Source organism: Cryptomeria japonica, chromosome 7 (genome assembly GCF_030272615.1).
Source record: "Cryptomeria japonica chromosome 7, Sugi_1.0, whole genome shotgun sequence".
NCBI lineage: Eukaryota > Viridiplantae > Streptophyta > Pinopsida > Cupressales > Cupressaceae > Cryptomeria > Cryptomeria japonica.
In genome coordinates, this window is record NC_081411.1 from 738,747,533 (window position 1) to 738,775,007 (window position 27,475).

At 33.3% G+C, this 27,475-nt stretch overlaps 1 long non-coding RNA gene across 2 annotated transcripts; it reads right to left on the reverse strand.

Moving 5' to 3' along the window:
* Positions 1-1,958: 1,958 nt before the first annotated feature.
* Positions 1,959-12,363, reverse strand: LOC131071933 (uncharacterized). Of its 2 annotated transcripts, XR_009358384.1 has the most exons (5): positions 12,236-12,363; positions 12,000-12,121; positions 8,684-8,802; positions 8,497-8,604; positions 1,959-3,631 (listed from the first exon to the last, which is right to left on the reverse strand). It is a non-coding gene; the product is annotated as an uncharacterized LOC131071933 (long non-coding RNA). The 2 variants fall into 2 exon arrangements; XR_009112628.2 differs by lacking the exon at positions 1,959-3,631 and having other exon boundaries at positions 6,344-8,604.
* Between the last annotated feature and the right edge of the window lie 15,112 nt (positions 12,364-27,475).

Here is a 27,475-nt window from a genome sequence, read left to right on the forward strand (position 1 = left end):
CTTTATATTAAAACTATTAAATTTCTTTATGTCTAAAATAAGCATGAATTTTTTATTTCAGCACAACAACAATTAAATATATGATAAGCAATGATTATATTCCATTTAATAAATATTAACAATGCAATGTGCTTTTATATATAGATGTAAATTTATATATAATATTATATCTTTCTTTTTTTCTTATTTCTATTTTTTAAATTATAATATACTATTAATATTATTATTATAACTTATTTAATATTTACTAAATAAAACTTTGTCTTCAATTAAATTCTCAATTTAGAAAAATCAACCCTTTTCTCACTTTTATCTAAATGTTGATACACATCAAGTAATATTTAATATCTAAATTATAAATATTTCTATTTAATTACTTTATAAAATAATCTAATTTAATAACAATTATTATTTTAAAAAATAAAATAATTATAATTTTAAATAGAGATTTTTAATACAGATTTTAACATACTAGTAATTGTTTATAATATATTTTGAAGTGGAAATATTTCCTTTTTTTAAAAGCTACTCAATAAAAGTCTCCTCTTAATTAAGACCATAAATATGGTATTATCATTTCCCTTGACTTTTGACCCAAAAAAATTAATTTTTTTTTTATATTTATAATATATAAAGATATATAAATACTAATATGTATATTATAATTGTTTGTATTATAAAGATTATTTATATTTATAATTAATATTATTACTAGTATACCTGTATTTTTAGAAATTTAAGTATGCTGAGAAATACCAAGTTTCAAAATATGGAATATTTATATGTGCAATGATAAAATATGAAATGCAAATAAATTCAATGATCGATGATGTTTTTAATTTAATTTTGGTTAAATTTGAATTAATGATAACTAAAATGAGGTACAGGGAATATCATACTTTTTAGAGGTATAATAACATCATTTGAAAAATTTGGAATCATTTATCAAAATGATACTCAAAAAATGGAAAAAAAATCACTTGACTAATCATTCATGGAGTAGTAATAACTGTTAAACATCTATACTATATTATAATCATTGAATTTAATTATAGATACAATGTGTAAATAAGTTTTACTTTGTTAACCATTTATGCACTGGTAATATCTCTTCACTTTCAATATCATGAAGAAGAGCCTAAACTTCGATTGTTATGTTGGACTTCACAACATATAATGTAGGTATCCCATAGTGAGCTTGTAACAACCTAAATGATGGCATGACTTGATGCACTGTGAATCTAATTGAATAATTAAACTTAAAATTAGCAAGCAACCATTCTTCAAGTGGTCCTCTGTGAAAACTAATTCATGATTGTCCCTTAAGAAATCTCATGAACTTCATACTAAGTTGTTCAAATAGGTTGTGTTTTTTAATTGTCATTGTTGGCCTAATGGTGACCTTCCACATACATCTAGCAAGGTAAAGGTCTTGAAGCTCATGGTATTGAGAAATTGGCCAGTCACAAAAAATCATAATCTCAATTTATAAATTATATTTTTTTACAACTAAGTTCATTTTCACCTTGGAACCATAGAGGAAGTTAAAGTATAAAGCATAATTATCGAAAAAAATAAATTATTTTTTGGTCCATTTTTGTCAATTCTATTGATCATTTTTTCTCTCAACCAGTAGCAAACACTTGATTCCTCTATACGAAGGACGATATTGAATGGAAGATGGTAGTGGTACTTTTCCAACCAATTGGATGTCCATGCATGTACATTATGTGACATTTTGCTCACTTGCAAGGAAAATATTTTTAGCTTTTAAATCAATAATGAATAGTAGAAGATACATATTTTAAACTTTAAGGCAATATATGTTTTTGATTAAGGCAAAAACGGGTTTTGAAGGGACCCAAAACCCTTTACAAAAGTAGATAAGTTTTGACTTAACAAGACATTAAGCCCAAACCGATCACAACAACAAAACAACTCCATAGAAGACAAATACAATGAAACAACGATGGGGCAAAGACATTGAGAATCAGGGAAAGAGTTCCCAAAAACAATGATATGGGTTTTAGTAGTAGGCTCCCACAACCTAAATTAGAACTAGATAAAAGCCAAAAAAAATCCAACCAAGGCTCCCCCAACCAAAAACCATTAGGATTTACATTTTGCACTACTCTTGTGGGACCAAAGAGTCATATCAAAAGAGGGTTTCAAAGGTTTAACTTTCTTACCCTTAACAATAATCCAACCCTCCTCCACCTGAGCTACCTTATCATGCCAAGCCAGTGAAGGTCCACCATCCAGTTGAGAAAGAGAATCAACAGTAAGAGCAATCCTCCTATTAGAGGAATCAAAAATTTTCCTCCCAGCATCAAAAGATTCACCAAGATTGATAACAGGAACGCTATCACAAGACATAGCAACATGGGACGCAATGCCACTTGCATTTGGGGAAACACCATCTGCAACCATCTCTGCATCAAAATTCCCTTCCTTAGACCTATCCAAAGATGTCACGTCAGCATTCACTGGAGGGGAAGCCGTAACACCTTGTGAATCCAAAGAAACCACCTGAGAAAAACTCATATGTTGCTCAAAAAATTTCTCAACCGTATAGTGTCGTTCTGAAGCCCCTTTCCACCACGAAGCCGTCATAGTCTTTTTCTCTAATCCGCACTATGCAATCGCATGATCTATTTTAAAACATCTTCTACATCGAAAAGGTAACCCCTCATAATCCAAAGATTGAACCCACCCTTAGAAGATTTGAGCTCAATCTCAGTAGGCAACCCTTTTGAGACATCCATTTTAATCAGAATACAGGCAAAGTGGAGTGAAGAATATCAGAAGACTTGTCATCCACCATCAAAAAGTCACCAAGGGCTTCACCCACTTCCTCCAAAAGAGGATCAGCCTAAAGATGAAGGGGAAGATTAAGCAACCAAACCCAAATCAATATCTTGTTGAAAGTTTCAAAAGAGGGATTAAAATCCACATGCCAAGGTTTGATCATCAACATAAATTTGTCCTCCCAACAAAAAAAATGATCACATAAAATAATGTCTCTATCCTTAGCAATATCAAACTTAGCTTTGAAAAACCCTTTAGCCATAGGATAAATCTGAACTTTACCAGTTATGAGAGGCTCCCAATGTTTTGAGATCCAAGCATGCAACTAAGGGAGGCTGGGCCAAAAACCTCTAAACCGACAGATAACTCCATGAGTAGAAAAAATAGAGACATTGTAGTCTATTTCCTCTTTTGTCTCTGCTTTCAACTTAATGGAGATGGCATTAGAAACCGGATTAAAACCTCTGTCAACATTCTGTCTCAACAATCCTTGTTGAGGTCTAGCCTTCAAACCCCTGCTCAAACCACCAGATCTGGAAGCAAGCCCCGTCGCACCCCCTCCAATCTGAATGGCAAAATCAGCCCTAGTAGCAGAAGAGTCAACCGCAACCGTCTGAGTATTCGCCGAAGTCTTCAACCCTACAGTCGTAGAATACGACACCAAAAGGGGAGTCGTAATATCTCCAGCTGCAAAGGTCAACACGGCTTGGGCAACGGCAGCCGTAGAGGAGACCGTAGTGGAGGCCACCACAGGGGACATTACCATCGTAGAGGAGACTATAGTGGAGGCCGTCGCAGGGGACATTTTTTCATTCCACTTTCACTAAAGGCAATATATGTTAAGATGAGATAATTAGATAAATTTATAGAAATTTTCTTTATTTAAAGTAAATTTATGTTGTTAAATTGGAAATAAAGTAGAGCATTTCTCTTATCATAACAAAAAGAATGACGAAAGGTTACATGATGTATATTTAGAAAATGCTACATATTTCAAAATATTTTTCATTTGAAGTAAATGTATATAGTTAAATAATAAATAGAATAGAACACCATATATGTAGCTTAACTAAAAAAATGATATTTTAATATTAAATTATTATTAAGATATTAATTAAATTGTATATATTAATCAATATCAAATTATTATTGAGATATTACTATACTTTTGTATTTTTACATTTCTACTAAACTCTTCAGCATTCAAAAAAAATCTAAAAAATCTATTAAGACTGTTGTTATATCATTATATATTTATATTACTATATTACTCGTAGTGAGAACGTGTAAATAGTTTTGTAAAAAATACAAATGAAGAAGTGATACAAGGATGTTAGCAATTATTATCATGGTTGAAAATCACACATTTACTAATGATAATTTATTTCATATTATTTGAAAAAAGATATATTACACCAATTATCTTCTAATATTTTAATATGTTTTCTTTGATCTTTTTCTTTGCAAGTTGTCTACCTTTTTTCTTTTTTTCATAACGATCAAATGAGAATGTTGGCATTATTTTGAGACTTTCCAAAGACTTTACATGAGACATTGCCACAAATGTTAATCTTGTTCTTTCTCGTGGTCCTATATCAATTGTGACTTTTGATAGAATCAACCCTTGAGATTAATGTATTTTTAATGCCCATGTCAATCTTAATGGTAATTGAAGCATGTCCCTTTGTATTGTTGTTATTGGAATTGTATTTGGATGATGATTGTCAAATGGTATTCTCAAATAATGGTCAAATTCAACCATTATATATGTTGTTGGTTTTAAGTGAACTTCCTGGTTTATTGATAATTTTTTGAATATATCCTAGAACTCCATTTACATGTTCTGCTTGTATCCAAAGATCTTTAATGTATACACAATGATTGAATTCAACTAGAAAATAGAGAGATAATCATAATACATAATTGAAGATTGGAATACATTAATAAAATAATGAGAAAGGATATACGAAGAAAGCATGAATGATCTAAACCAATGTTAGAATATGTGAATTGTTGTGTACCTTCAAAGTTGCACACTAAACCTTTTCCCGACTTCCTCAAAATCCACAATGACTTTTTATTATTTTGTAATTGAAAGTAAATAAACATATTGCCGCTTTAAAGTATAAACAAAATGTTCTAAATATAAAATGAATTTATTTATTTGAATACATTACATATTGGATATCTAACTTGTTACAATACTACACATGCAATTTGTTTTAATATAAATTATTCCATTTATTATAATTTAAGCTACTTAACTTAATTTAGATTATTTTAATTCAATTTATTTTATTTTATTTTATTTAAGTTATTTTAATTTAATTTTAATATTTAATTAATTTATTATTATTTTTTATTATATTTGCATTAATTTAAATAAAATCTAGTATATATTTTATTGATTTCTATTTATATATAGAGTAATATAATGAAAATTTTAAATATTTAATTTGAGAACTCTTATTATAACTGGTTGACCGGATTAAAGCTTATTTAAAATATTTTTATTACAATTTTAGTTTTATTTAAATTATTTAATTTCATGCATTAATTACTAGATATTGTCAAATAAAATTAAATATTTAACTGATTCTAACTCGTTTCAATACTAGATGTGTAATTTATTTTAATTTAGATTAATTTAGATTAATTTAATTTTAATTGTTTTAAATTGTTTAATTTAATTTATTATTTTAATGTGTGTGTGTGTGTGTGTGTGTGTGTGTGTGTGTGTGTGAGAGAGAGAGAGAGAGAGAGAGAGAGAGAGAGATTAATTTGTTTATTTTACATTAATTTTAAATAAAATATAATATATATTTTATTTGATTTTTATTTATACTCCATAGTAAAACAATTATATAGAAAAAATTATCAAAAAATATCTATTTTCTACTCAACTTCTATTTTCTACTCAACTTCCTTCAAAAAATTCTTAAAAAAAAATCTTATAAAATTTCATCAAAACTAGAACCAATTCACAAAATCTCTCATAAAATCTCCCAAAAACTTGCAAATGCATACATCACCCTTCCAATTTATAGATTTTGAAGTTGTAAAATAATTTTATCACCAATAAGAGTACTTCCCAAATTAGAGAGATTTTGAAGTTGTAAAATAATTTTACCACTAGTAAGAGCAATTCCCAAATAAGAAAGGTTTTCCAATTAATATTGTAAGAGAATTTTTTCATAAAATAAAATTATGACTCATTAAACTCTTCAGCCTATTATTTCCAACAAGCTTAAATGTGTCAAATTTCAAATGTAATTACAACAATAAGTAATATAATGTTGTATTTATCCTTTTCAACAATAAGTCATAAAATATATTCATTTTCAACATTAAATCCAAGATCATCAAATGCTCAAAAATAGAATCAAGAAAAACCACTGAATATCAAAACAAATTATCAAAAACAAAGAAATATCAAAATCTAAAAGATATTTAACATACATTATGTGACTAAATTTGATTTCAAAAGAGAATAAAATCAACACTAAAAATATATAGAAAACAAGTCTCAATAAAAATAAGTTCACAAAATTCAATTCAAAACTAAAAAGATTACACAATTTTAATTTACACAAATTGTAATAGGGTAAAAGGCCTAGCTTTTGAACCTTTCTACACCACATGTAATGACCCAAACTCCAATAACTCAAATTCCATCAATGTTTTTTTAATATGCTTAATTTAATACATGTTCAATTCAATTGTACTCAAAAAATATTCTAGAATGATTTCTTAATAAAATAATCTAACTTGCAATTCATCATACACTATGTAAAATGCCTAATCTAAGCACCTTCACACCATGTGAAATTAAGATTATATTAATTTTTTACTACGAAGATGGTTTGATGGATTTAAAAGTATTTTAGACTATGAAGAATGATTCCTTAATAAAATAATATAACTTACAATCCATCATACATTATCTAAAATGTCTAATCTAAGCACCAGAACACCATGTGAAATTAAGATTATATGAAGATGGTTTGATGGATTTAAAAGTATTTTAGACTAAGCCATAATTTTTGTATAAATGTTGTTGAACGAAATAATATGATAATTGACAAACATAGAAAGAATTAAAATTTGATCAAAAATAAAGATATGAAGCTTCACTTAGTAAAATACACAGTATTGAACACTGCGGGAGTTGGTTTAAAAAGGGCAATCTTAATACAAAGGCCAGCGAAATTTTGAATGGGCGTTGTTGGGCGTTGAGTAGAGATGGGAGGATGCCATTGTTTTCTATACTTTACCTTCACCACCACTACTGTCAATAGATGCCTTATAACTGGATGTTATGAGAAGCATAAGACCAAAGTTGCAGAGTTTCAAGAGATCTCTAAGTGGAACTAGGAACTTAGAAAATATTTACAGAATCATATTTCACTTAAACACGACAAAAAGTAGACTACAGCTAAGAAATGGCATTCGGGCAAAGATAATAAATAGGCTCTAACCACAAATTAAATTGCAGTTCCGGGAATTTCTGAAGAATTCCAAAATATTTTTTTCAGCAAGGCATGCAGTTATATTTAAACTATTTGGAATGTTATAATCACCCAAAAAAGTATACAAAAGCAGAGATGGCAAAAAAAGCAAGAAAAACAGGGGCTCTCTTTTCCTGGTTGGATATGTCATAACTCTTGTATTGATGATGTCAATCTCCATAAATATCAACAGAAGTCCATCATGGGCACTTAGGAAAATTTACTATTTCTGGGACTTGGAAGCATGGAGGACCATTTATCGAGCATATGTTGACACGACATTCAATGGTCGAAGATGGTTTCGCTATAAAGAAGATGCGCTTTGCCATGAACCCATGAATACACTTGAAGAGACATATGCAGCAATTCGAAAGATGCTTGCAACTTCAAATGGTCCTTTTACACGTTTCTTGGAGCCAGAAAAGTTCAGCAGTTTGCGGTCTGGTACTAAGGGGGCTCTGACAGGAGTCGGTTTGGAAGTGGGATTAGAGCTTCAATGAATCTTATGGTCAAAGCTATCAGATTTTCACAATCCATTTTAATATTCACTTATTGCTTCGGACAATTGAATCCAGAAACAATAAGTGAATATTAATCTTATGATGACTTACCTGTGATGGTGTCATGCCTAGAGCTATAATCTCAATGGCACAAGCACCCAGGGCATGGGGTTATATGATGCTGCTGAACTGTTAAAGGGTCCTGAGGATACAGTTGTGGAGCTAACACCCCATAAATGAGACTCTGAATCAAGGATAATTTCTCTGAAGCGGAAACTAATTACCCTGAACCCTGTCAGCTGGCAACTATGCAAACTCTCAAGCAATGGAAAAGAAACTTTCAACCAGAATGCATCTGAATCCAGCAATCGGAGCGATTGGCTTTTTGCTTAACTTTGACTAAGTAAATGTAAATTAAATGTTTAACATAAACTTCAATACCATGGATAGAAATGGCATTTTGTGCCTAGTGATTAGATTCTGCAAGAGGTTACTGAGTGCTTCTTATAATGAACAACAGTTAAAGTTTGAAGGTAATGAATAAAGGCATGGACTCTATTAACGACAGTTGTAGGTGTTAATTAAAAATTAAATGTCCAATTGAATGCTACACATTTGATTCTTAAAACACAAACTACACTGTAAGAGTAATCCTCCTAAGAAGAGATTTCATTACATACCTTGATACAGAACAGGCAGTAAAGAGAGGAGCCTCTTTGAATGGATCCTCTGTACTCACGAAGAAGTCCATAGCCAAAAGTTCACAGGTCTCTCCTGATCTTTAATTTCTTAACAAGCACAAAAAACTTTAAAAGCTTATTTCTACTGTCTAATATGAATACTACTAGAGTTTAAAGTTAGTATTACCTTAATGATAGCCTTGTCTCTTTAGGGAAAGCGAACCAGATTTCATAGACAATTCTTTTAGCAGAACATGGAAAAGGCTTTCCCTCCTACTGATGAGCTTTTGACTCTTCTGCCATTACCTGAGAAACAGAGAAAAACAGGGGAGACAAAAACAAAAAGAAAATGGTAAGGAAAATTAATGCTCCCGAAACTGTTTCCTAATGTTAAATTGATGGTAAATACAATTAATCATAATTCAACAGACAACACACTATCAATATGGAGTTCAAGTCAAAAACATAAAACTATAACTGCTGAATTTAATCAATTACCTATGAGTCTCTGACCCAACTGGCAATCGTTTGTCGTCTCGATTGAAGAGAACACCAAATAAATAGTAGCCAGGTGGATGATCTCAAGCCAAGAACCGGGTGTACAGTTTTTAGTTTCAAACAAATATGTCTCCAACAGGGTAAGTATTTCTATTCAAAGTCTGTATTTATGTTTGGTGTAGTTATATTATAGAATTCTAAAGAAGAGGGGAGGATTTAATGAGCCTGATTATATCAATGTTTTACCTCGTTTAGGGACCAAAAAGGTATGACAGCACACAGAATGTCACAAATTACAGATTAGGTGTAAATTTAAGCCAAATACAATGTGACTGCATACAAAGGTACTCTTCCAAGAAACGTTCTTCAGGAATAATAACTAGAGGAGATATTCAGAAGCACATGGATGAATGCAATTGTGTTTGAACAGGGTGCTTTTTCTAACTGTACCCATGCTATCATTACACTATAATGCTTGCCATGTATTATTGTATCAGTTTCCTTCTCTTATGCCTAGTTCAAATTGCTTATTTCCTATTTTTATTATAGGTGTTTACTTGGGTTTAACTTTGTTTATCTCAATTCAAAACCCCAAACCCCATTTATTGAGCTTGAAGTGCTCGATACTCAGTTAAAGGCAACTCGAGTAAATGTGCCAATGATGCCTGCTATCAATTAAAACAATTCTTTTTACAGTTTGTTGATACTGATAGCCAGTAAGTTCTATGTTGTAACACCTTGCAATCTCATTGTTCTATTGCAATGGATAAACATCACTCTAAATATAAACTGTGCTAGATGGTTGTACTTGTGTTACATAATGTTGGTCATTGTAGAATCAGAAGTCGTGTAAGCCATGTTCTGTAAGGTCATTTAAAACCCTAATTTCGATGCTGAAGCATTTCATAGCATAGTTCATTTGACTTAATACATAAATTGGCAGAACAATAACAAAAGGTCATGATGTTTCCCTTCCTTAACACCTGGTGTACTGAAACCATTCCTGAGTACAAATATGACTCATAACATAATATTGTTGTTATATCAGAACCACAGCAACAGCCTTGCAATTCAACTGAATCAAATTGATAAGAATCCGGCTTTTTAATATATCTTAGTTCAGTATGAGAATCTCAAAATGACTAACATTCTCATGAGACAATAAAGGCCTATATGACTAGAACCATTGATTACAGTACCTTTTAAAATTCTAATGAGACAGTAAAGGCCTATGTGACGAAAATTATCGATTCTACTACCATTAACAAATTCATGAGACAACAGGGGCTTATAAGATGAAAATTATTAATTACAGTACCTATTCCAGCCTTTTGGCAAGAACAAAAGAGAACATCAGTAATTTCAAGCAAAGAAATACTTGTCCAACATTTACGTGAAATGGAACTCAAAAAGTAGAGATGATTTTGTTTCTCTTACTAAAGGTAGTTATGTTCGTACTCCAATTTTGTACTTGAGGTTTTCATCTTCATTGCATGAGAAATCTAAATCTGTTTTGTGTAAATTGTAAAGGCATATTTTACTCAATTTACACAATGAAATAATCCTCGAAGTTGGGTTTCAGTTTACTCTATTTCTAGCCTTCTACTTAAGGCTCATTTTTTACTTGATTGAAAATAATTATGTATGAAAGAACATTTGTTTCATTTTGTGTAAGCTGTTGGCTATGCAATTGGACATGTCCAGCTGTCCAGTCTCGTTTAAATGAAGCTGGTGATTGCCGATACCATGTAGGTGGCAATCTTCATCAGTAGCCTAAATACAATTTATAATTTATTTAACTCAATCTAATGTTTTGCAGGCTCTCCAAATTAACCCTTTAAAGGACAGAAGAAACTCGGGGCTATCAAATTACAGTATGAATAGGCAGAGCTGAAAGTTTTGTGAAGGCGAACGAGTTTGAGACTTCAGAGGGTGGGATCATGGAGGGAAACGGTTTGCAGGAATAATAACTATTCTGGTATAAGATTGAATCTTAGAACATCTATATACTTATAAAGATGAGAGAAACCAAAACCTGGGGTCAATATATTTGAAACTCTACATGTCATATATCAAAAATGGGATTGGAGTCTGGGAAACAATAAAGTGTATATACAGGGGATATTTCTTGTTATTTACTAAGTGAGAAAGGTATACAGGGGAGAAGGGTACTACTCTAAATAACGGAGGTGTTAGATTGGAGAAGCACATGGATGAATGCAGATGTGTTCGAAGTTTTTTGAACTATGTTTTGCTATTGCACAACATTCACAGAGGGCTACACCCCGCTGTAAATGTTTATTGTTTTTGATTTGGGTTGTGGTTTTATTTAAGGTTCTTCTTGCCAATTTGTATACTGGTAAAAATAAGGGTGCTGGTGTAAATGGGTCTAAGAGAATAAAAGAGAGGGTGATAAATTTGAAGAATAAGTGAGACTATTTAGAAGCCTATGAATGAATGCAGCTGTATTTTGGACCTCTGTGTGCATTAGATCTGTTGATATTGCAAAATGTTTAAATGGGACTGCAACCTGTTGGACATGTATATAGACTAGAATTGTGATAGCGGTTCTGTAATAGAATTCGTAGATTCCACACATTCAAATAAGGAGGAATCCGAAACCAGTAATTTTAAGAAAGAGGTTGCAGTTAAAGGACCGAATAGAAAAGTATGGCTCAGATATATGGCTGGTTGAGCTTACTAAAGAAATACGTGGGATTTTTGTGATTGGAGTGGTGTTTTTTTATGGAGTTAGTCAAGGGCTCTGAGGGGCGTTCTATTGCTTAATTTCATCTCACTATTGGAAAGATGTGTAAGAGATCCAGATATCTATGTATCAGGGGTTTTGGGTTTTCTCATAGATAATCTCCCGGTTGTAGGATTTCATAATCATTAAGAAACATTAACATCTGAAATTGATAAACAAAATCTGTAAGCATTCTTACATCTTTGCCTTGTGATTTGAAACTCTATTGGGACACAGAAAAACATAAACATCTAAATACCTTGGAGACAGTTGCAATCATCTATCGTCTCTTCTGACAAGACCTTGCAAAACATCAATGAGCTTGAACCCCCTTAATCATTCGATCGCCCCACTCCAGACGACTTGAGAAATCAATTCTATCTACAACCACAAAAATGACATGGAAGAAAGACTTAACAATTAACCAGTTTTCATCTTCAAATTTAATTTATTGTTATTGTAACTATCTAATATTTTCCCAATTCTAAATCTTACCATTTTGGCACTCGGAAAACTTGAAGCATTGGCATTGAAGCAGAATGTAACAACAGATATGGTAAAATTCATACCAGGATGTGGAGTAGCACACGAAATTCATACCAGGAAGTGGAGTAACAAAGACGAACAGACTGTTCTCGAATAAAGTAGGTGCCTAACAAAGAATTTATGAAGGCGGAAGTCGTTGCCAGATAACCGTTGGAATGGATCAACGGTCAGATGAACCTAACCGTTGACGATGGACGGCCAAAATTTGAATTTGCAGGCTCTCAAATGAATTGAAGGGAATCGGATTTGAATATAAAAATTCATAACCGTTTTGAAATTTCGAATTTAAATAACTTAAACAAATTATAAATTGCTTGGGATTTTCTGGGTTGCGAGGAGCCCAAAGCATTGAATTTTGAATTTTGGAATTTTGGTTTATATGAAGGTGCACCATATTTCACTATTTCATTCTTGTGTTTCAAATTGGTCTTTTTGCCTTAGAGTCTATTATATTTATTTCTATATTTTTATTGGATTATGTGTGTAATTGAATTCGTTGGATATAATATTATAGGTGATTTTGTCTTCTAAATTTAAATTATTGCTTTATTTATTTTTGGTTTATTTTTTACTTGTTTGATTATTATTTGTCAATTTATATTAAAATATTTGAATTGAATATATATGATTGTATATTTAAAACAATCTTAGAGTATTTAGTAGAAGATTGGAAATGCATTTATCATTAATATGATTCATGAAAGTATTATCAAATAGTGGCACAAGGTGTTGCATCAAACATCGACAATTACTACACCTCCACCTTCTATATCATGTGTCTTTTGTGTCTTGAAGCTTGTGTAATTAGTATCAGAGTTTAACTTGAAGTTAAGGAATTTTTTATATTTCAACCCTCTTACAGTGAATCCCTAAAGGTGCTTCTCAGTAGCACACTATATTTAAAAAATAGGTAAAAGTGAGGACAAATTAGTTGTAGTTGACAATAACTGTAAAGGATGAAATTGCACATGTTTGACATTTTCATGCTAGTGGGACAAAATGACAAATGTTATTGCATCCTAACTATCAAAAGTTTAAGTATTTATTTCTTTTTTATAATATAAATAACATCTCAATATCAATTTAAGAATCTAATTAATCTTTTTCAAGACAAAAAGGCACATTCAAAAAGCTAAGAATTATCTATCCTTCTCATTTATATTTGACATTTATCATTTACATGTTTTAATTTTATTTTTTTAATTAATTTATAATCTAATCAATGTGTTAATCATTTCTTCATTGGAAAATAGAAAATCTATAAATTGATATAAGGTGCATTTTAGTTTCCTGCATTTTGGTAATGCCTAGTTGATATTTGACTCCAATCGGGTTTTATTTTGAGTTATTCTTCTTCCCTCTGCATAAGTGTTTGATTGATTATTGATTCACACACAATAGATGGCCATGAACCCTTGTCTTTAGCTTCTATTCATGCTTATATCAAGGATTTCAATGTGCTCTCATACAATTCTACATCTTATTCTTTCATCCTTGAATTAACATTGTTTTCAAAAGATATAAAGTTATATTTATATTTTATGAATGTTTTTGTAGACACCTAAATTTGAGCATTACCATTTTGATCAAATTTATCCCTTTACTATTCTATTTCTCCAAAATGTTGGGAATGGAGTCTCAGAGCCGAAGACCACAACCGTCATTTTTTCAAGGTCGGGGGAGGAATTACAGAAGGTGCATGCTCTTCCATGCAGACCATCATAGAGGGTTTGTAAGGATCAATTTCCTCGCTCAGGGTTTGCTGAGAGATGGATGAAGCTTCCTAAAATCATTAGAAGAAGATGGTCGCCATTGAGAAGATGGGATGCTCCAGAGATGTCGTTAGCTAGAAAAGAGAATGTGAGTAAAGTGATTAAGAAGCTTTGCAGATCGAAAGAGGATAAGACTACAATGGTCGCCAAATATAAGGTTATCGAGACAAAGGTCGAGTGAAGGGTATCCCTACATATTAAAGAAGAGGAATGAAATCTAGCAGTTAGTACTTTAAGAGAAAAGGGGATTTTCATTAAATGGGCAGGGGACTAGCCATCAATACCTAAAGTGCAGAGGTGGTGTGAGGAAGTTAGGGGGAAAGGATGCATTATCAAATCCCTCCCAAATGGTTTTTTTCTAGTTATTTGCAAAGATGCCAAATGCAAGAAGGATATTCTGAGTAGAGGCCCATATATGATGGGAGGCATGAGGGTGTATATCAGAAACTAGGAACCAAATCTCAACCCCCTTAAAGAAAAAATCAAAGAGGCGCCTATATGGATTAAGCTCTACAATCTTCCCTGAAAATACTGGGAGGAGGAAACATTGCAATAGATAGGGAACAAGTTTGGGCAATACTTAAAGTTGGATGAATCTGTTGACTCACTTGACTCCAGTGTGTACACAAGAATTTGTATCTTATGGAGACCTATTCCTCCTTTTCCGCAAGAGATTGAGTTGATTACTAATGAAGGTATGTGGGTTCAAAAGATTGAAGTTGAAACATTGGTAGATAGTTGCAAAAATTGCAAGAAGGATGGCCATATAGAAGAAGAATGTTTAAAAGGTGATAAAGGAAAGAAAAAGGTTGGAGAGGATTGTCTCATAAATGGTGAGATTCCCTTGAGCATCAATCAAGAAGAGACTCAAGGTAATATTGTATCCCAAAAAAATCTTAGAGATATTACCCAAACTAAAGAACTACCCTACTTAGAACCAAACTAAAAGGAAAATATAATAATGGCCAAGAGAAGGAAGATGGTAGGGAAGAATCTTCATGTCATGTAGCCCTTTCAAATATTGTGAAAATAGAGAATTCCCTTCCTCAAGCAATAGTTATGGCAGCAAACCTAAACTCAAATATTGGCATGAGTAGTTTGGAGAACTAATAATATGGGCATGATCATTGACACTTCTAGAATAGGGAAAACCCCTATCGTGGGCTCTACCGAAGGTCTTGGAAATGGTGGAGATCGTCCCATTATAACGCCTAGAAAAGTGTATCATAGGAAAACTCCCTTGAAGCAAAGTAGGTCTAAGATTGAAGAAGGGAGGGAGGATATAGAAGAGATGATTGCATCTCTAGGGGAGGATGGTTACAAAGCTGCGTTGAAAGGGAGGTCTCCTATAAGACTTAGCTTTGGGAGTCCAGATCATTTTGATCAGGAGGAGGAGGACCCGTTCAATGAGGATGAAGAGGAAGACATCCTTGAAAAGAGCACAATATAGAGCAAACATATTCAATGGAGACTAAGCCTAAGATTGGCAAAAACAAAGAGGGGGGGCAAAAAATCTAAAAGAGGGTTGCTGCTACTTGTTGGAAGTGGAAAAGGTCAAAGAAATATGTGATTTGGGAAGGGTTTTCCCCTTCTTGGAGGGAAATGAAGATCCTTTCATGGAATTTTAGGGGATGTAATACCCCTAACAAGAGACGCTCAATCAAAAGAGGTGTTGATCAAGCAAAACCAATAATCTTCATCTTGGAAGAAACTAAGCTAAAAGGAAAGGATATCAAAGAGTTCAAAAATTCAAGGCCTTTTTTGGGAAGGATTTTTCGTTGAAGCGAAGGGTGCCTTAGGAGGCCTAGGTATTCTATGGTGAGCACAAATGGCCAAAGGAGAAATGATTGCTCATAATAGATTTTGGTTAATTGTTAAGATCAAAGCTATTGTAGAGAGAAGGGTTTTCTGTTGGCATTATGGATGAATTGATTGTGTTTGATTGATGTTTTGTCATTGATGTCAACACTAGCTGATATGGATGGTTACCGACATATAGGTTTTGGTTACTAGTAGAAGATCTAGTGTTACCAACATAAGAGACTATCTATTGGACACTTCCGGCATGTTTGGATCTATGGAATGTGATTGGTTACATATGATACGTGCTTCTAAAGCATGTTTTGGTCAGTTGGTATTGGCTTGGTATTGGATGCTATCATACATTCTAGTAAACCCTTACCGGCATTGGTTTAAGGCCTTACCAGCAAAGCTTTCATTAAGGAATCTTGACATGATGCATAAGTGGTGTTGGTGTAGTTTCTAGATGAATTTCAGGATGTTGAAGATGTTCTTTGATCATGCTTCAACTGTTTGAAGACATTGCTTTGGTGTGGTAGACCCAGAATAGGTCCAGTACCTATCTAGGTTATGGACTAGTATCATGATAACGTGTACTCTACACGTTACTGGGATGTTTCGAGATGATATATGGATTTGTTATTATTATTTTAGTCTTAAGCCGACATGGCATATCACTGTAATATGGAATTATGTAATGATCTTATTGTAATATCTTTTAGGTGGCCGACCTAATTGGTTTAGGTCTTAGAATTTGTATAAAATGATGTAAGATCTCATTGTAGATCATGGGGATTATGTGTCATGGTCTTGCAATGCAATATCATATGTGAAGGAGATTTGGTCGATCATAGGTGATCGAATTGGGATTAAGGAAGAGGTCAAAGGCCTTCAGTATTGAGCTTAACCGAGACTGTAATCAGGCATGGTAGATGCTATTTCTGGTAGTTCACTCTATTGGATTGTTGTCCATTTATCTTGAGATGGTTGTAGCCTCTCTGTAGTCAGTGAGACTCTTTTGTAATGAGCAATATGCTCTAGGCAGTGTGCCTTCCTGCATGTGCAGGCCCCTCATTGTATCACATACTTTCTGTAGAAGTATCATCTGACTGTGGGTAGGCTTCCCACCATAGTTTTTCCCTTTCCAAGTTTTCCACGTACAAATCATGGTGTTATGTGGTATGGTTGCTTTACATTGATTATCTGGTTAATTGTTCAGTTGTATTGTTTATCGGTATCTGTTCCTACAGGCATCTGTATGTGTTTTGTTGGTACTTGATCTATTTTAAGGTTGTATTGTGGGTCAAAAGTTATAATATATTAACAACTGATTCACCCCCCCCCCACTCTCAGTTGTTCACCGGTTATCCTAACAATTGGTATCAGAACTTTGGTCCTCTTTTGTAGAAGCTTAACTGCTTGAGGTAGATCCTATGGCAGCTCACACTTTTAATCCACCGACAACTATTTTCAGAAGAGAAATCCCTAAGCTTGATGGAACAAATTATGGGATATGGAAAATTCGAATGGAGACTCAACTTAGATGTCTTGGCAAGGATATTTGGGAGATCACTAAGAAAGGATACACACCTTATGATCCAGCATCTGGAAATCTTGCTCTATGATTGTAGAGCTAGAGAAGCCCTCTTGTGTGCACTTATTGATCAGTAGATCATGGGATTAACTAATAAATCATTGGCTAAGGTTATGTGGCACAAATTGCAAACTTTGAATGAAGGTGACCCTACTATCAAAATTGCTAAACTTGATGGTTACCGTGTAAGATATGAAAACTTGAAGATGGAAGACAATGAAGGAATTGTTGTGTTTATGGAAAAAGTAAATGAGATTGTTATGGGAATTCAATGTTGTGGAGGATTTCTAAGTGAAGATGAAATAGTTTCCAAAGTCTTGAGAGCCCTTCCATCGGCTTACAAGATGAAGGCAACAACAACTATTGAGTTAAGAACAATGGCAAACACTTCAGTTAACATAGACATTCTGATTGGGAAATTATTTGCTTTTGAGCTTGAAGAATTTGGATCTTCTGGAGATGTAATGACTGAACTGCTTTTCATGCATCATCATCATCATCATCTATCGACAAAAGTGATTGGAAAGCCCTATATGCAAAAGAATTGGAATACATGAAGAAAGAAGATGAAGAAGTTGAGCAACTTGAAGCCTTATTTGCTAGAAGAGTACCTAAAGGACCATCTAGGAGTAAGTATGAAGGAAAAGTACCTTTTAAATGTTTTGCATGTAATAAGATTGGTCATTTTGCATCTAGATGTCCTGAAAGGAATGCAAGGTTTGAGGAAAGAGTTAAGAAATCTTTTAAGCCTAACCAGAACAGATATAGGTTCAAGAAAAGTAAACAATGCTACAGAGCAGATGAGGAAGGAGTAACTGATGACTCTAGAGATGAACCGGCATAAGACTCTGCTAGTGGATCCGACAATGGAAAGGAATGGGTGTTCTATGATTTGAAGGAAGATGAACTAGAACTGGATATCAAGAATGAAGAAAAGGCCCTGGCAGCAAAAGTTGAAGATAAGGATGAATGGGTAATTGATAGTGGATGCTCACATCATATGACTAAAGATAAAGGGAAATTTATGTCCCTGCAAGAATACAATGGCAATCAAGTCAGATTTGGAGATAACAAGGCATGTATGATCAAAGGTAGAGGTATTATTTCTTTGGATGGCAAGCATAATACTGATAATGTCTATTATGTAGAAGGTTTAAAGCATAATCTTTTGAGTGTTGGTCAATTGGTTGATAAGGGTTTCCAACTTCAGTTTAAAGATAGAAAATGCAAAATCATTAACAAGACTGGTTTGGAGATTGCAACCGGTATTCAAACAAGAAGTAATATCTTTCACTTGAACACTGGTAATAAGACATGCTTAATTGCTCACATTGATGAAAGTTGGCTATGGCATAAAGGTTGTGTCATGTTAATTTTGATTGTATTGTTAAGATCAGTTCAACTAAGGCAGTTAGAGATATACCTAAGATTATGAAGCCTCATAATCCGATATGTAAGGAATTTCAATTGGGAAAGAAGTTAGAAGTTATTTTAAGAGCATACATGATAAATCTAATGATGTACTTTATTTGATTCACACTGATTTATGTGGTCCAGCAAGGACTAGAAGCTTTCAAGGTGATAGGTATTTCATGTTGATTATTGATTACTATTCTAGAATGATGTGGGTGACTTTTCTAAGGGAGAAGTTTGAAGCTTTTGATAAATTCAAGATCTTTAGAGCAAAAGTTGAAACAGAAACTAGATTGAAAATCAAATGTCTAAGATCAGATCATGGCGGTGAGTTCACTTCTCATGAATTTAACAGTTATTGTGAGACAAATGGAATCAGGAGACAACTATCTGCACCTAGGACTCCTAAGTAGAATGGAGTAGTGGAAAGAAAGAACAGAACCATTTTGGATGCAGCAAGATCTATGATGATGGAAGCCAAATTACCTCATATCTACTGGAGAGAAGCAATAAGTACAACAGACTACACATTCAACAGAGTTCACATCAAAGGTGAAACCGGTAAGACCCCTTATGAACTATGGTTTGGACATACACCTACTGTTAAATATTTCAAAATCTTTGGAAGTAAATGCTATATCGAAAGAGATGATTCAATTGGAAAGTTTGATCCTAGATGTGATGAAAGAATATTCAATTCAAAGCAAAGATATAGATGTTATAACAAAAGATTGTTGAAAATTGTGGAAAGTGCTAATGTGAAAGTGGATGAACAGTACACAAATCATTCTATATCATATGACAGGGAACTGGCAGTGGAAATGATCATAACTGAACTGACAATGCCTCAACCGGTACAGGAAACTGAAACAGTTACACCGACACAATCATAAAATTCAACAGTGACTGATGAACATAGCAGTGAACCTGAAGTTTAGAAGACACCAAGGTATGCAAGATTAATCCATTCTGAAGATCAAATCATTGGAGATAAGAACAAGGGAGTTACGACAAGAAGAAAACTGTCAAATGAAGAGGTATGTCTTATTTCTCAAGTTGAACCGACAAATGTTATTGAAGCTTGTAAGGATAAACAGTGGTTAAAGGCTATGGAAGATGAATTAGATCAGATAGAGAAAAATGAGACTTGGACTTTAGTTCTTCGGCCCAAAAATAAGAATGTTATTGGAACTAAATGGGTTTTTAGAAATAAACTCAATGAGGATGGTCAAGTTGTAAGAAACAAGGCTAGATTGGTTTGTAAAGGATATTCTCAAATGGAAGGAATTTATTATGGTGAGACATTTGCACCTGTAGCTAGAATTGAAGCTGTTAGACTATTTCTTGCCTATGCAGCTTATAAGAACTATAAGGTTTATCAAATGGATGTTAAATGTGAGTTTTTGAATGGTGAGCTTGAGGAAGAAGTATACATTGAGCAACTTGATGGATTTTCATTGACAGATGATAAATATATTGTTTGCAGATTGAAGAAAGCTTTATATGGATTGAAACAGACTCCTAGCGCTTGGTATGCAAGGTTGGATAAACATTTTTTGAAGCTTGGTTTTACTAAAGGCGGTGTTGATAATAATTTATATTATAAGATCACTGATAATGATATTCTGATTATTGAAGTATTTGTTGATGATATCATTTTTGGAGGAGAAGATAAATTGTGCATGGAATTTGCTAACAACGTGAAGAATGAATTTGAAATGTCCATGATTGGTGAGATGAGATTTTTCTTAGGTTTGCAGATTACTCAAACTGACAAAGGCATTTTTATCTGTCAAACTAAGTATCTGAGGGAATTGTTGAAAAAGTTTGGGATGGATAATTCCAAACCAATAAGTACCCCTATGGTGACAAGTGAGAAATTATCTATCAAGGATACTTCTACACTGGTATAAGTCTATGATTGGTGGTTTGTTATATCTAACTTAGACTAGACCGGATATTATGAATGCAGTAAGTATTGTTTCTAGATATCAAAGTAATCCTAAAGAAAATCATGAATGTGCAGTAAAGAGAATATTCCAGTATTTGCAAGGAACAACAGAATATGGCCTATGGTATTCTAAAAATGATGATTTTACTTTATGTGCATATACTAACTTAGATTGGGTAGGAGATACTAATGATAGGAAGAGCACTTATGGTGGAGCTTTCTTTCTTGGAAAGAAACTGGTTTCATGGATCAGCAAAAAATAGTCATGCATTTCTTTATCTACTACAGAAGCTAGGTATGTTGCAGCAACAACTAATTGCACTCAAGTCTTGTGGATGAAGCAAATATTGAAGGATATCAGGGTAAATTGTAGTGAACCGGTAGTTATCTATTGTGATAACTCTACAACTATTGACATGTCTAAGAATTCGATATTTCACTCTAAGACTAAGCATATATCAACAAAGTACAACTTTTTGAAGGACAAGGTAGAAGCAAAGGAAGTCAAATTGGTTTATGTGAACACTAAAGAACAGATTGCAAATATATTCACTAAACCACTATCTAAGGAATCATTTGAGTATTTGAGAGACAGTTTAGGGGTTTCTGCCCCTCCAGCAGAGACTTGATTGATGTAGTTTGTCATCAAGCCGACATGCATTACCAAAGACATTATTTATTCCGACACTGATGAGTGGTGCTACTACTCAGGGGGAGTAGTCAGCTTGGATTTTCAGAGGTTTACATTATTGCTTTGATATTTTGTCAGATTTTTGGCATTGATGTCAAAGGGGGAGAGATATTGATGTGAAAATAAAGAAAATGGAGTTGTATACATTAGGGGAGAGATTTATTCAGAACTTTATAGAGATATCATTCACACAGATTGTTGGTTGTTGTAATACCCTAAAAATGGTCATCTAAACCATGAGCCCCTAATCTCGACAACATCACCAAGGTCCTAATCAAAGGCAATTAAATCAATCTTGAGCACACAATTAATTCTTTAATCATCAATGTCACATGGCAAAATCAATCACTCAATATTAATTAAATATTTATTTAATTAATTAAATCATTCCAAGTAAATCATTTTAAACAATTATCTTATTTATTTTAATTAAATATCCTAGCATATTTAATTAAATAAATCAAATTGCCATAAATCTTCAAAAAAGGAAATAAATCAAGAAAGAGGAATCAATTCAATTAAATAAATCAATTGAGCACAAATCTTCAAAAATGGAAATAAATCAAAAAAGGAATTAATTGACCAAGAAAGGAATTAATTGAGAAAAGAAATCAATTGGAAACAATCTTGAAAAAACAAATTAAAAATTGATAAATAATCTCAAAGAAAGCAATTAAAACAATTAAATATTAAAATTGAATGAAATAGATAATAAATCAGTTTTTTCTTGATTTTATCTTAATTTTAGTTCAATTTCCTTTAAATCAATTTTTTCTTGATTTAATCTTAATTTTAGTTCAATTTCCTTTAAAACTGAGAAAAGCATCCAATCACATCAATTCACCTAGATTGTGCTTCCTCTTGGAAAAAATCTTGACCGCTCATCATCATTTGATCTCAACCGTTGGTTTCTTTCTGAATTTTCTATAAATTTAGGCTCATCTCTCATTCAAAAAGAGGCTGGAGAATATATCGTTATTATACTATTTTTGTTCTAGACTCATTGATATATTTCATATTGATTAAATCATTTAGCTTAATATTGCTTAAATCTTGTTAGATCAATATTGCATCCATCTAGCATTCATCATGTTCATATAGATAAAATCCTTTGTCTTGATGTTGTCTAATCACTGGTATTGCTAAATAATCTGAGAGCAATCTTATACTCGCATCTTTTAGAAGGCAATGGGTCGATTTGGTATGGTTTATTATTCATTGATTATATCTTACTAACCATGCATGTAATGACTTGATTGAAGTGTTGTGTATTGTAGATACAGATACAGGTCCACTTTTCACACACACATTTCTAGTGCCCACCATGGGGCTCAAACCCACAACTACAAGATTTCTAATGTTTCTTGAACAAATTTAATGTTTGGTTTTTATAACTAATAAACATGTGTTAAATTTGCAAATAAAAATCTTTCTTTTTTATTGTTCTTCTATGACAGTCAAAAATGGTCTCGGTTTGGAGAGCATAAAGTTTTATTGAACTATTGGATCTCAACCAATTTTTGATATGTTGTTTAAAATCAAGTTTTCTACAGGTTCACCAAACAGATTTTCCTAAATATTTTTGGTTTGAAAGTTATGATTGACAGAGTGCAGGACTGTCATTTTACTCATTCTTCTATGACAATCAAAAATGGTCTCGGTTTGGAGAGCATAACTATTTATTGAACTGTTGGATCTCAACCAATATTTTTATGTTGTTTAAAATAAAGTTTTCTACAGGTTCACCGAAGGGATTCTCCTAAATATTTTGGGTTTGAAAGTTATGATTGACATAGTGCAGGACTGTCATTTTACTCATTTTTATGTGACAGTCAAAAAGGGTCTCGGTTCAGAGAGTATAATTGTTTATTGAAAAATTGGATCTAACCCAAATTTTAATATGTTTTGTAAAAACCAAGTTTTCCACATTTTCACTGAAGAGATTTTCCAAATTATCTCTAGTTCAAAAGTTATAAATGACAGAGTGAAGTACTATCAAAACTGTCATAACTAGGATAGTCATAAAAAATGGAAATTCTTGTTAGATTAGTTTAAGTTATAGTTTGCATGCTAGAATTTTCTTTTGATAATTATTTTTTATGTTATTTTGGAAACTAATTTTGGGATTTTAATGTTTTTAGGACGCTTGTCAAAGAATCTATCAATCAAACATACGCCTGCCAAAGAATCAAGAAGAAAATGACTGCTGACATATTGGTTTTGCAGGTTGCCTAAGGAGAATCGACTAAACATTGTGTATTCATTTAGTATTTTCTTAGGCACTTAAATTGCTATCTGGTTAAAGAACAAATCTATCTTTCATGTTTTCAGAAAAATCTAAGAGGTAGGAGAGTATGCTCTTGTCTTTTATAGACAATCAGAAATCTAGACCCTCAAAGCTTTTTTCTAAGTTTTGAGATTTGTGTATCTTTAGCGGGCATGTCACAGTGGGAAAAAGAAATCACCCTGTGAGAACGACCCAAGTGAGTACAGCTGGACCTGAGCATTCCAACTCACTATAATAAATAGGCCTCTGGTGATTAAAGTCTCAGAGGATGGGATTATTTGAGTTTTCTCTTTGAGATCTCTCATATCGAGCATTTTGTAGGGCCTCGCAGTCTCAATCACGTGTACGTGACTACATCTTGTTTCGGTACCTTGTTGAGCTATAGGCCTCAATCATGCTTGCATGACTTCAAGGGGTAATTTCAAATGGAATTCTTGACTAAGAACTATAAGATAGAAGCTACCTGATTCACCTCCAAAAGGTTGATAATCTTTGTGCAAGAGAGATAGTAACTCTCCCAAGACACTTGCCATATCGTGCCCCCATTAGTGTTTGGAGTCAGCCAATACGGTGTTGAGAATCCATTGCATGAGACTTGGCGGCCGTATTTTGATTAGCTATTGGGTGTGTACCTAAGTCAGCAAGCAAAGGTTTTCTTCTCTAAGCCAACTTCCATAGGGTTAGCATGTTGTGATTGAATTATTATATATCTTGTGTGTTTTCTATGTTTTCATCCCTAAAACTAAAACTGAAATACTAAAACTGGAGAAAACAAAAGAAACAATATCAAACAATTCAGTGATAAACTCTATCCGTGTCCAAACTGGTCTTTATCAGTCATCGAAACATCAATCCTTATCAAAAAATGGTAGTCGTCAGTCATTGAAACTTTGTCTATCAGAATCTCGTCTCTGTCCAATCCTCTGTCATACGAATTCCTGATCTTGTCAGTCAAAATAGTCAAAATTGCCCAAATCAGTCTACAACGAGCATAAAAGTGGTTATCATCCTCCTGAGCATAAACAACCTTGATAGTGTACCTCTACCATTGTGTTGCACGATTTTGTCGATCATCTCTTAAGCTAGTTCAAAAAAACATCTCATCAAACCTAAGTTAACTTAGATAATGTCTTACACAGGATAGATCATTCCTGAAACCAGACTAGATCTTAAGTTACTTCCCTCAATCACCACGTTAAACGAACTACTAGCTACAAATTGATCTTGACTTTTGCAACACATCTCGCTCTCGGTCCTGTCAGTTAAAAATGTTTGTTCAAACCAGAAGCTCATCTAATTTTTTTGACAAAAGTAAGAATCTCATGGATACCTTAGCTCCAATTCCCATGGCTGCCTATGCTCAAATGCTTCAAGATATAAAGAAAGAAATATATGACATGGAAATCCAACAAAATAAATCAATGACTCCATTTGAAAAACAAATGTATGATATCAAGTGTGAGAAACTTCAAGAAATGCTAAAACGATTATGTGATTTGACAAGCAAATACCAACAAATGATTGACAATCAAAAGCCAAATCTCAAACAAGCTCATGAGACACCTTCACCAAGACAAAAAGACATCTATTCCCTAGATAGATAGTTTACACCTTTGGGGCAATCTATTGAGTCAGCTTTGGAAGAGCTTATTAAGAACAATCTTATCATATTGCCTAAAAAGACCACATGGGGATGTGCAGTTTTGAGTAGTTATTGTGTATATCATAGGCATAACAAACATAAGACTTCAATGTGTATGGAATTAAAACATAAGATTCAAGATCTCCTTGATGATGGTGTCATTGAAATTGAAGATCCTAATGACTCACCTAAAGAAAAAGAAGGAACTACTTCTAAGCATAATCAAAATCATGAACCTATGTCTAGCAAGGCTCCATATGTAGCCTCCATCCCTTCCATGATGTCTTCATCTCCTAAAACTTCTCAGCAACAATCCATATCATATCCTTCAAAAAATGAAACTTCTCATGTTTACCTTCAAGGGCTATCTCCTATGAAAATCCAAGTTGATGGAAATATTGATACAAGTTCCTCTAAAGATTTAAAAATCCCAAATCCTATGCCATCATACACTTCAATTCCAAACGTACCCACTCTAGAAGGCCCTTTCCAAAATGCTTCACCATCATGCCAAAATATGGATATCTTCCAAGAATCCCCTACACCTATGCAAAACACTACCTCTTCCTTAGAAGTGACTTCATGTCAAGAGGATAATCTGAAAAACGAAAGAATAAGTCGTACCATAAATCAAGATCAAGACACCAAAACTCCTCAATCCCATCTAATGATTGAAAAAGATCCTATTTCACTAGAATCCCATGATGATCCCATTATACCTTTCCATTTCTTCCAAGATGATCCCCTTCCATCTCAAGAACAAAGCATCCTTCCTAAGCAAGAGCATTATGCCTCTTCCACCTTTTCAAATGGTCCTATTCAAAATGAAGAGTCAAACACCCTTACTACTCTATCTAATGGTCCTCTTCCATGTCAAGATCAAAGTATCCCTTCATCTTCTTGTCATAATCCTCCATATTCACCTCAAGGATCCATCATGCCTACAAATCCCTCTCGTGATCCTATCATTCCTTGCATTCCACCTCCATCTCATAATGGACTCGTGCCTTCTTTCCAAAGCAAAGTGTATCCTACAAGTCAAAATATTTATAAAGGCAAAGGGGTAGATCTCCACAAGCAAGAACCCCTCCATATTAAAGAAAATTTTAAAGGTCATGGACTCAGGGAAATTTCTCAAGATGTTGGTATCTCTCATAAATCCTACATTTCTCCAGTTAAATCCAAATACATGCCTTCTCCTTCGCACCTTCCATCCATTCTAGGTCCCTATATCCCTTCGTCCCTTATGCGAGATCAACAAAGGCACACATCTTCAAGTACCTTCCATCCATCTAAAAGACCTCCATATCATTCCTATCTATCCACGCATCTCCCTCCAAGCAATTTGGATGCGAAGCATAAAATTCATAAGTCAAGCAATCCACATGTATTCAAGGATCAACATGTCCCATCTAATCAACATGTCAAAACAAAGCAAAATATGATCCAAAAAGAAAAAGAAAAATACAAAACGCCATAAAGGCCCACAAAGAGAGAAGAAAAGTCAAAAGTTATATGGGTTCGTAGGGCACTTGTACAAGCAATGCGCTCTAAGGAACTACAAAAGCATGAAAAATAAAAAACCATGTGGATCCCTAAGCGGCTACTTGAAGCACAACAGTCTAAATAAAAATCAAAATTGGCATCCAAAATTGTTGTTCCTCCATCCAAACCTTCTGAGTCTATTCCTCCATCACCTCCTTCATCCATTTTGGGTTCTTATGCCCCAAAATCTGTAACCTTTCCTCCATCCAAATCTCAAAATCTGAGATTCACTTCTCCTCCATATGTCCACCATCCCTCAAGGCGTGTGCCAATGTTGATCTTTCCATCATTTCCATCTATCCATACACAATTCTTCCAACATCCCATCCATTATCCAACACCTCTTTTTCACTCTTCCATCCCTCTTATCCAATCCTTTGCATAAATCCTTGGCCTAGTTTCATTTCATTATCCTGCCAACATCTTTGAGCATACCTTTATAGCCATGGTCTATTGAAACTCATATTCTAAGGGTACCATCCAAAGCAGCAAGG